The sequence below is a fragment of the Monopterus albus genome, unplaced genomic scaffold (assembly GCF_001952655.1).
Source record: "Monopterus albus unplaced genomic scaffold, M_albus_1.0 scaffold199.1, whole genome shotgun sequence".
Classification (NCBI taxonomy): Eukaryota; Metazoa; Chordata; class Actinopteri; order Synbranchiformes; family Synbranchidae; genus Monopterus; species Monopterus albus.
In genome coordinates, this window is record NW_018128079.1 from 889,289 (window position 1) to 898,338 (window position 9,050).

Here is a 9,050-nt window from a genome sequence, read left to right on the forward strand (position 1 = left end):
ACCACTTTTTCTAAAATCTTCGAGATAAAAGGTAACTTAGAAATAGGCCTAAAATTACTCAACATGGATTGATCCAAACGTGGTTTTTTGAGTAGAGGTTGCAAAACTGCATGCTTAAAACAACCAGGCACAACACCAGAAGACAAACTACTGTTAATAATTTCCAAGACCGTGCCTCCAATACATGGGAAGACTTCCTTAAATAAAGCTGGAGAAACGACATCTCGAGGGGAGCCAGAAGGCTTGGCCTGGGAAACCACTCCCTCCAAAAAAAGTCAGAGTTACCGGCTCAAAAACATCAAAAGTAGTATTCTTGAACTAAAATTTATTTCAAATGTCAAGGTTCTAGATGGACAGAAAATCTACAAGTAGCTGTAGTTCTAGGCGTATCTGTATTCTGTAGAACAAAATAATGAATTATGAATGCAACATTGTTGTACCTAAAATTCTGGTTAAACAACACACATCAGGTTTCATACTCAGTTTGTTTAGTTATCATTTCAATGTTTGTATAATTTATTAACAGCCAACATCTCCTTCCATTTCAGTTATATCTAAAAATCTTGTTTAAAAAATTCTTGAGAGGACTCCTTTTAACATTTAACTCAAATGTGTTCCATCTTAAAAGTATATCAGATTTTTAAGTGCTTGTGTTTCAAAACTTTAGAATGACAGACCTTGTCTGTTTTGGGGGCAGTGGGGTACACAGAAATTTTAGGATGGTGGCCATGCCCCTACCTGGCCACTCTCTGGGGCATCATTGCTTTAAATCACTGACTACCATTTGCAGTTTTAACTTTGGTTACCACAGGTTGTGATGTTCTCTGGATCTTATGAAGAACCATGAAATGTCTCTAGAAGGTAAAACGTACTAAAATGAAAATACTGCTCTTTGGAGTCACTTTGGACTCATGGCTGTATTAGCTCAAAAGGGTGCTTCTACTAAATACTGAGCAAAGAGTCTGAATACTTATGACCATGTGATATTTCAGTTTTTCTTTTTTAATAAATCTGCAAAAATGTAAAAAATTCTGTGTTTTTCTGTCAATATGGGGTGCTGTGTGTACATTGAGGAAAAAAAATGAACTTAAATGATTTTAGCATATGGCTGCAATATAACAAAGAGTGAAAAATTTAAAGGGGTCTGAATACTTTCCGTACCCACTGTAAATAAATAAAAACTAACGTTCATCCTATTAGCTGTTTAACTATAAGATATAACTTTATTACCATAACTAACAAAATGTTTGGGCAACTTAGTTTATGCAAAGTGAGAGAACAACACATTGTTCCCTAAAGGTATAATTATTGTGAAAGAGGACATGGTTCTAAGATGAGAGGAATTCAGAGCATCTTGCCCTCCCCCCATTTTTGTCATTATTAGTATTTCTTTAATATTTTTCTCATTATTTTACAAAGCATTGTGGTCTTTTAAAATGAATAAACTAGGCTAAAAATTACAGCAAGGAATTAATTGCTTGTTTACAAATCAAGGTTTTAAAAATTAATGTGACTTTTACAGTGTGGTTATTTGTAGCTTAGAATTAGAAAATGTGTTACCTAAAAACCAAATGCATTTCGGTGCATATCTTGATTTCTGATTTTTGTTAAGTGTTTCTCAGATATTTTGGCCAGTGTTGAAGTTCACTGTGGAAGTGTTTGGTTGTCCAGCACCACATCTGACATCAGCCTCAGGGCAGTTAATAGACCTGGGTGCAAGCACATGAGGTACGATCAGATGACGTCACACCTGAAAATACCATGTGTGACCCAGATGCGCTGGCCCAGCTCAAATACCTCTGGACCAGTCTATCATCCTCCACTGGTCAGCATCTCTTTTATGTTTCAGGTGAATGTTGTTCAGTAAGAGCTGAGAAACAAAAATATCTCTGACATAACTATGAGCTTTTCATATCAACACTATCATTCATCTTTTTGTGGAGGATATACTTGGGCAGAGGATCAAAGTGTATATGTTAAGTTAAATAGCTAAAACAATTTTGTAGCGTAGTACTAGAATGACATACGGTCCCCTCTATTCACTGGCAGCTAGAAAATATCTACTGATACAGAATTGAGTCAGTTAAACTTTATTTAGTGGTTATTGCAGCGTGTTCTTTCATGAAGAATAATCGGAATCAAATATCAATTTTCAAACATTTATTATCATAACTAAACAGACCATCGAATAAAGCAATTTACAGAGCTCTGGGTTCCATCTCTATCTGAAGCCCTGACCTCAACAGCAAAACCGTTCAACCTGACTACAGGAGGAGAAGGAACGCTGTCCTCTCCTCCTCTGATCCAATGGTTGTAATCAACACCCTAAAAGGGAGGAATACTTGCCCTGTCTTAATTCTTACATAGACACCTATGTCTTTCTTTGTTTCCAAGAAACTTTTGGCACTAACCCCCCTTTTAACAATAAAACGTCTCTGCCTGTGTGTGTCTGTATATTGCCCTGTCTTTTGAAGTTGTCTTCCTCTTGTTGGCTTTTAGATCTAATCTCTTGTTTATTACCCCTAGTGTCCCAGTGACCCCAAATTCCCTGGCCTCTTCAGCCAGGTGGTGATCATAAAACAACTGTGGACCCTCTTTGCTAAAGCTGTAAATCTAATGTGATTCAGTGTTTTAGTGAACCAGTCTCCCTTTGATGTTAAACAGTGCTCCAGTTGGCTAACACAGTAAATACTGGCCAAGACTTCAGTGGACACATAGAATGATATACTCAACTATGTAAACATAATTGTAACATATAAGTAAGCAAACTTATGTGTGCTCTAAGCTAAATCTTAACTATGACAGAATTACCATACACAAAGTAAACACACTGGTTGACTACTCAACAAGCATAATGTTAATCTTCTACTAATTAAGTTTTTAATTCATAAAATATTAGAATCAACCTTAAAGTATGCCTTGTTAATAATTTTACCCAACATTATTCACTGGATTTCTAATTTGTCAAATATAGTAGCATACTGTGTGGAGCACTCATCACAATTCCATTATTTTGTCTATATCATCTTTGTAGATGAATACTTTTCTTCTTTGTTTTATTAACTTATGAAACAGTAGGACCAAAACTTAAAATTGAAGTTTAATGAGGCAGGAATTTAGTATCTAAAAACATCATTCAAGCCTTAAAAGTGCAGTAATTTAATGCATGAAATCTTACACGTGCAATTCAGTGTAGAAATATTGGAAATGACAAACATGTTGCCTATATTTTTCTTCTTCCAACTCTCCAATGTCCCCTGGACAGTGGAAGATATACTTTCTTCATCAATCCCCAAAGCTTCCCTCTGACACAGAGAAAGTCATTTTGACACTACTCTATTAAGGACTTTAATTTGATCCCTGGAGAGAATCTGATTATTCTCTTCTTGTGCTCAAAACAAACATCTAATTATGATTCAGTAAGTTTGAGCATCTTACACCAATTCTTTTAAAACACAAACACATGCAGTGTAGTTCCCCCGAGGCATATGCTGACACAAGTGGTTTTCTCTCAACTGGTTTATCAGAAGTCTTCTCTCCCATTTCACCGTGAAAACTCTTTGGCTGCATGCCACGAAAGAACAACTTAGGCCTTGCTCCTGTACATATTTTTTATGATCTTCTTCCGCCTTAATGTTCATAACGCTTAGTGCCAATCTTCTGAAAGAACAGACGAACGTCCACGTTTGTGATATCTTGAGTCTCTGGCTCGAGGATCCTATTCACGCGAGAGCAGCTCAGTGTGATTTGTACCTAACAGTGACCTTCAAAGTAATAGTACTAAAGGAAATAACTAAAGCAACTTAAATTCCAGATTATGCCTTGTAAAAACAATAAACAAGTATACATAATTATGTACAGTAATGATAACTGTTACATTCTCACCAAATCACACAATATTGACGTGGGATTTCTCTAAACGCAACGGTTATTGCACGTATATGAACATTCCCTGTTAGTAACCAACATGTAATTTCAGGTAAACATTTAATACAGTAGTCTGCCTCAAGTAGAGTAACAACTCTTTGTACAGGTCTTTCAACGAATACCATTTTAACTATCGGTTTCCTGTTTTTGTCAAATGTTGTTTCACTAACCAACAATTTCAGTTTTCTCACCCTACCTGGGTAGACCTCTGAGATTCTGGCCAGCTTCCACTCATTGCGTGGTACCAGGTCATCTTGTAGAAGGACAATATTCTTAACCTTTGAGTTCCTTCTGTTCTTGTGCCACCTTTGTCTTGATTGTAAGTTTAAAAGATATTCCTTCTTCCATCGAGTCCAAAACTCGTTAGCCAAATACAGCACCCGAAGATTTTCTCTAATTGTCCAGGAGGGGGCAGAATGACTGTAGACTTCAATGTAAGGATGTGGTTTGGAGTTAAAGGTTCATGTCCGGAATGGGTCATTCAAGTATTCAGTAGTGAGTGGTCTGCTGTTAATAATAGCCATAACTTCATACATGAATGTTCTTAGTGAGGTGCTGTCAAGTCTTTGTGCTGACTGGTCAAGAATAGCAGTAAGAACACTTCTTATGGATAATTATGTACAGTAATGATAACCGTTACATGCAGCCTTATCAAAACAAAATAAAGTGGGACAGCTGCTGAGACGATGTCTAAACTTGCTTTTGTCTATAAGGGGCCGTATAAGACATTATGTATTCTCGATGTTTCACACACATACATCCTCACTCTCACATGCATATATTCTCCTCACACATGCATACATTCTACTTACACATACACATATTCTACTTACACATACATATATTAATTCCTCCACTGAAAGGAGAATATATGTGTGTGAAAGGAAAATATATGTAAGTGACAGGAGAATATATGTATGTGAGAGGAGAATATATGTGTGTGAAAGGAAAATATATGTAAGTGACAGGAGAATATATGTATGTGAGAGGAGAATATATGTGTGTGAAAGGAAAATATATGTAAGTGACAGGAGAATATATGTATGTGAGAGGAGAATATATGTGTGTGCGTGCATGAGTATAGTGGAAACGGAAGCAGTATAGTGGAAACGGAAGCAGTATTGTAGAAACGGCGGGAGATAATGCAATGTGATTGCTAAGCGCAGGTAATGCACGTAAGTTCCGACAAGCATGGACGGAGGAAATGAGGGACGAGTACTGCAGCAAGCCATTGGTGTTCTAAGAAATATTCTCGCTTCCCCCGAAACTGTAACGTCGTTGTCTTCCTCCGTTGTTCAACAAGCGACAGGCGATGTGGCCAGGGTAGCCCACAGCTCGGTGGAAAGTGAGATGAGAGAACTTTTCCGCCCTGGCAGCTCACAGGTCGGTTTTGCTGAGCAGGCAGCTACACAAGGACAAGATGCAGGATTGCGACAGTCTTTGCGATATAGAACTTTTAAGCCCTGGCAGCTCACAGGTCGGTTTTCCTGAGCAGGCAGCTACACAAGGACAAGATGCAGGATTGCGACAGTCTTTTGATATCAAACTCAGAAACATTTTGGCAACTGGAGGTCCCGATCGAGGAAAAGGTAAGCAAAAAACATAAGACAAGTATAATGCTAATTTTACAGTTGCTACATTGGTGTGAAAAATACTAACAAATTGACTGAAACACACCAAACCTCATGTTAAGTCTAAATAAAATGGTCGTATGCTAATTAGCAGAATGCATTGCAAAGAATGAGTAAACTCCAGGATAATATACTGTAGTGATCCTTCACTTGGCATGTTATGATGTTCTAAATTGTTATGGTTCCTTGATGGGTGTGGAGCTTCAGGGGTTAAGATGTGTGAGAGCGGGGGGGGAGTGAAGTGTGGGGATTTGAGCTACAGAGGGTGTTAGCAGGTTGTTAATCTTTTTTCTTGGTGTTGTTGGGCTGTTGTTTTGGCGTGGTTACGGCCAACAGTAACCGGTTGTGTGGAGTTAATAAAAAGCGACTATTCGTCGGCACTCAAGGTTGTCTTCCTTGTGTCCTGCGGGACGCTACAATATTATACGTCAATATCAGTTGTGTATTTATAATCGTCCTGAACTGCTGCATGCATGCTACAATGGCTTTAAAAAAATCATTTCAATAACGATGTAATACCTGTAATATGTATTGTATTATGTTGTGTAATGAAATTTAGAGTGGAAAGAGCTGCACAAACATTCATAACTTTCTTTTTCGTCTCTTTATACACACACACACACACACACACACACCTTCAGGCCAGGGATTCTTAAATTGGGAGCTGGGACCACCAAAGGTCCCATTCATCATCAGAATTAATTTTATCTTTACGGTATTAAGTAGAAAGTATCACCAGGAGAAATACTGTATACAACAGTGAGTAATGGGGGAACAACGTGGCTCTGTGCTAACACAGCTGAAGTGAAGTGCATGCCTTTACATGCTGCTGTCGGACCTCTCAGCAGAACACGGGGACTGTAAACGGGGCCGTGTCCTTCTTACAAACTTCCCCACTCCCGTGAAAGCAATGGCACCACATCGTGTACGAAGGGTGGAGAAGGAGACGTAGATGGAGGGGTGGAGAGAGGTTATAGCAACACACAGACAGACTGTGTCGCGGAGAGATAGAGGACAAAAACGTGACTAGGCAGCCTAAGAGCTGTTATGCAACTGCTGACCTACTAACACATATTTCTATAGAGGGAGCCGGAGAAACTGGAGCAAAGTGTCCGGCAGCGCACAACACACAAGCAGCCAGAGCCAAAAGAGGGAAACAGCATCCACCCGACCCACTGACTCAACCACAACTGACCCAAGCACCGACGGGAAAACGAGAAGAAAGCCGATTTTTATTTTTGAGGGGTATCTTCTAAAGGGACAAGGAAAGGAGGAAACGGGAGCGAGACAGCTTTTGTGTCGGGGGAAGCCTGAATCTCTTTTCCCCTCCTCCGGGACACGGAAAGGTATGTTTTGACTGGGCTGCGGCTGCTTTTCGGTTTTTGTCTTTGTTTGTCTGTATTTCTGCAGTCCAAATTCCCCATTTAGCGTGGTTAAATACAGACGTTTAGGTGTTTCGGGCGTGTGTTGCGATAAGGACACGATGCTTTGGAAGGTTATTGTTCACATGGCGACTCCCGGCAGATCCCGCGTGTCCGTCCGTGACTTTGAGACGTTTGCGGCAGCTTTTGTCAGATTAAGCACTCGGGAAGGCCAATGTGCTACTTTGTTGCCAGGCGTTATTCGTCTTTTTCGCCTTGTCCTTGATATGAAACATGTAGTAGGACTGGGAAGCCGTATTTGGCCGTATCCCACATTATAAGCTCAATGTCAAGGCGAGGTAATTTTCCTCATGGTGGTATCTTCCAGGGAATGGGGGCAGCTGTGTTGTCTGGTTGATGCACGTGGAATGCTGCTGATATGTGCATATTGTTATTATGTAGGTCTCTTTAGTTGCTGAGATATGGATTTATCTCCTTGGCTCTCCAGCAGAGCTTAACATTAGAGTGGATTAAAGCGTACATAAACAAATGCTAGAAAGATGACATAGACACTGATGTAGGGTAATGTCTGTAATCCAGTAATATAGAAGCCTGGAGGATGAATGATAACAGAGTCATTTAAAACAGTCCTGAGAAATGACATAGTTGAACTCCACAAGCTGTGGGTTGGAGGACGGCCTCTGCCTAAAAGCTCTCCAGTCTAAAAGAACAGGGGAATCATATCAACATTAGACCTCAACAGAGACAATCATAATTTTCATGCCAATTGGATGGGCATATTTAATTTTATATAAAATATATTCTCACTAAGTTCCAACGTTGAAAATCAACGTCATTCAGCATTGCTTACATGATCCCCTCAGGATTTCTTAGCAGCAGCTCTCATTGATTCTGCATCTAAAAGTAGTAGGCAGACGGCTGCATGTGTGACCCCTGGACAGTGCAAGATATACTTTCCTCATCAATCCCCAAAGCTTTCCTCTGACACAGAGAAAGTCATTTTGACCCTGCTCTATTAAGGACATTAATTTGATCCTTAGAGAGCATCTGATTATTCTCTTCTTGTGCTCAAAACAAACATTTAATTATGATTCAGTAAGTTTGAGCATCTCACACCAATTACACATGGAACCTTATCAAAACACAAAAAAAAGTAGGACAGCTGCTGAGATGACTTCTAAACTTTTTTTTTTTCTGTCTTGTCATTTTCTTTGCACATGGTATACAACCATAAGATATACAGTAAGTATATTATAAAAACTAACAAAATGTTTTGTGAACTTAGTTTTTGTAACGTGAGGAAACAACATATTGTTCCCTAAAGGTATAATTATCATTAAACAGGCCATGGTTTTAATGGGCCCAGTTTATCTTCCCATCACAAGAAAATGCTGGTTAATTTTCTTTGTTGTAACAAACAAATATTTTACTGTTAAAAATGTTTGACTAATTCATTTCTGTTGCACCCATTAACAATTCTAACAATTAGAAGCTGACCTGCCATTCCAACTAAACTTTCTAACTTCCTCTCCACCATTTAGCTTTTGTTTAATTAGGTGAAAAATCTATGTTCTAACACACTCTTATATCATACTGATTCTGCTTTTTGTCCTAAATTTGTCCATTTAAACATTGCAGGTCTTCTTCAAAGGCTTTGAATCACTGACTTTTAATTTTGGCCAACATACTTTAGGACACACAGTAAAGGTACCACATCTCATCAGAATTAATTTGACAGGTGGCCCCGCCCCTTAGCCCCACCCCCCAGCATCTGCTGCTGGAGATAAGGAAGTCGTGACGCATCTGCAGCCAAAGATAAGAAAGTCGTGGTTAACCGCATCTGAAAAGATAAACAGACACTGGTTACAGTCCCTACACACATGTGGTTATATAGATAAGTATATAACTGTACAACTGTATTTGATAGCGGTTACAGCCCCCACATATGATGGTATAGTTAAGTATTTAACTTGTTCTTGTTAAGTTTGAATGTTCCTTACTTGATGTTGTAAAATGATCTATTTAAGAATGATGAGTGTGGAATATAGACTTAACAGCCACTCATCGGGCTATTGTTCATTTATTTTCTGTAGCAAAAAGTAGTAATACA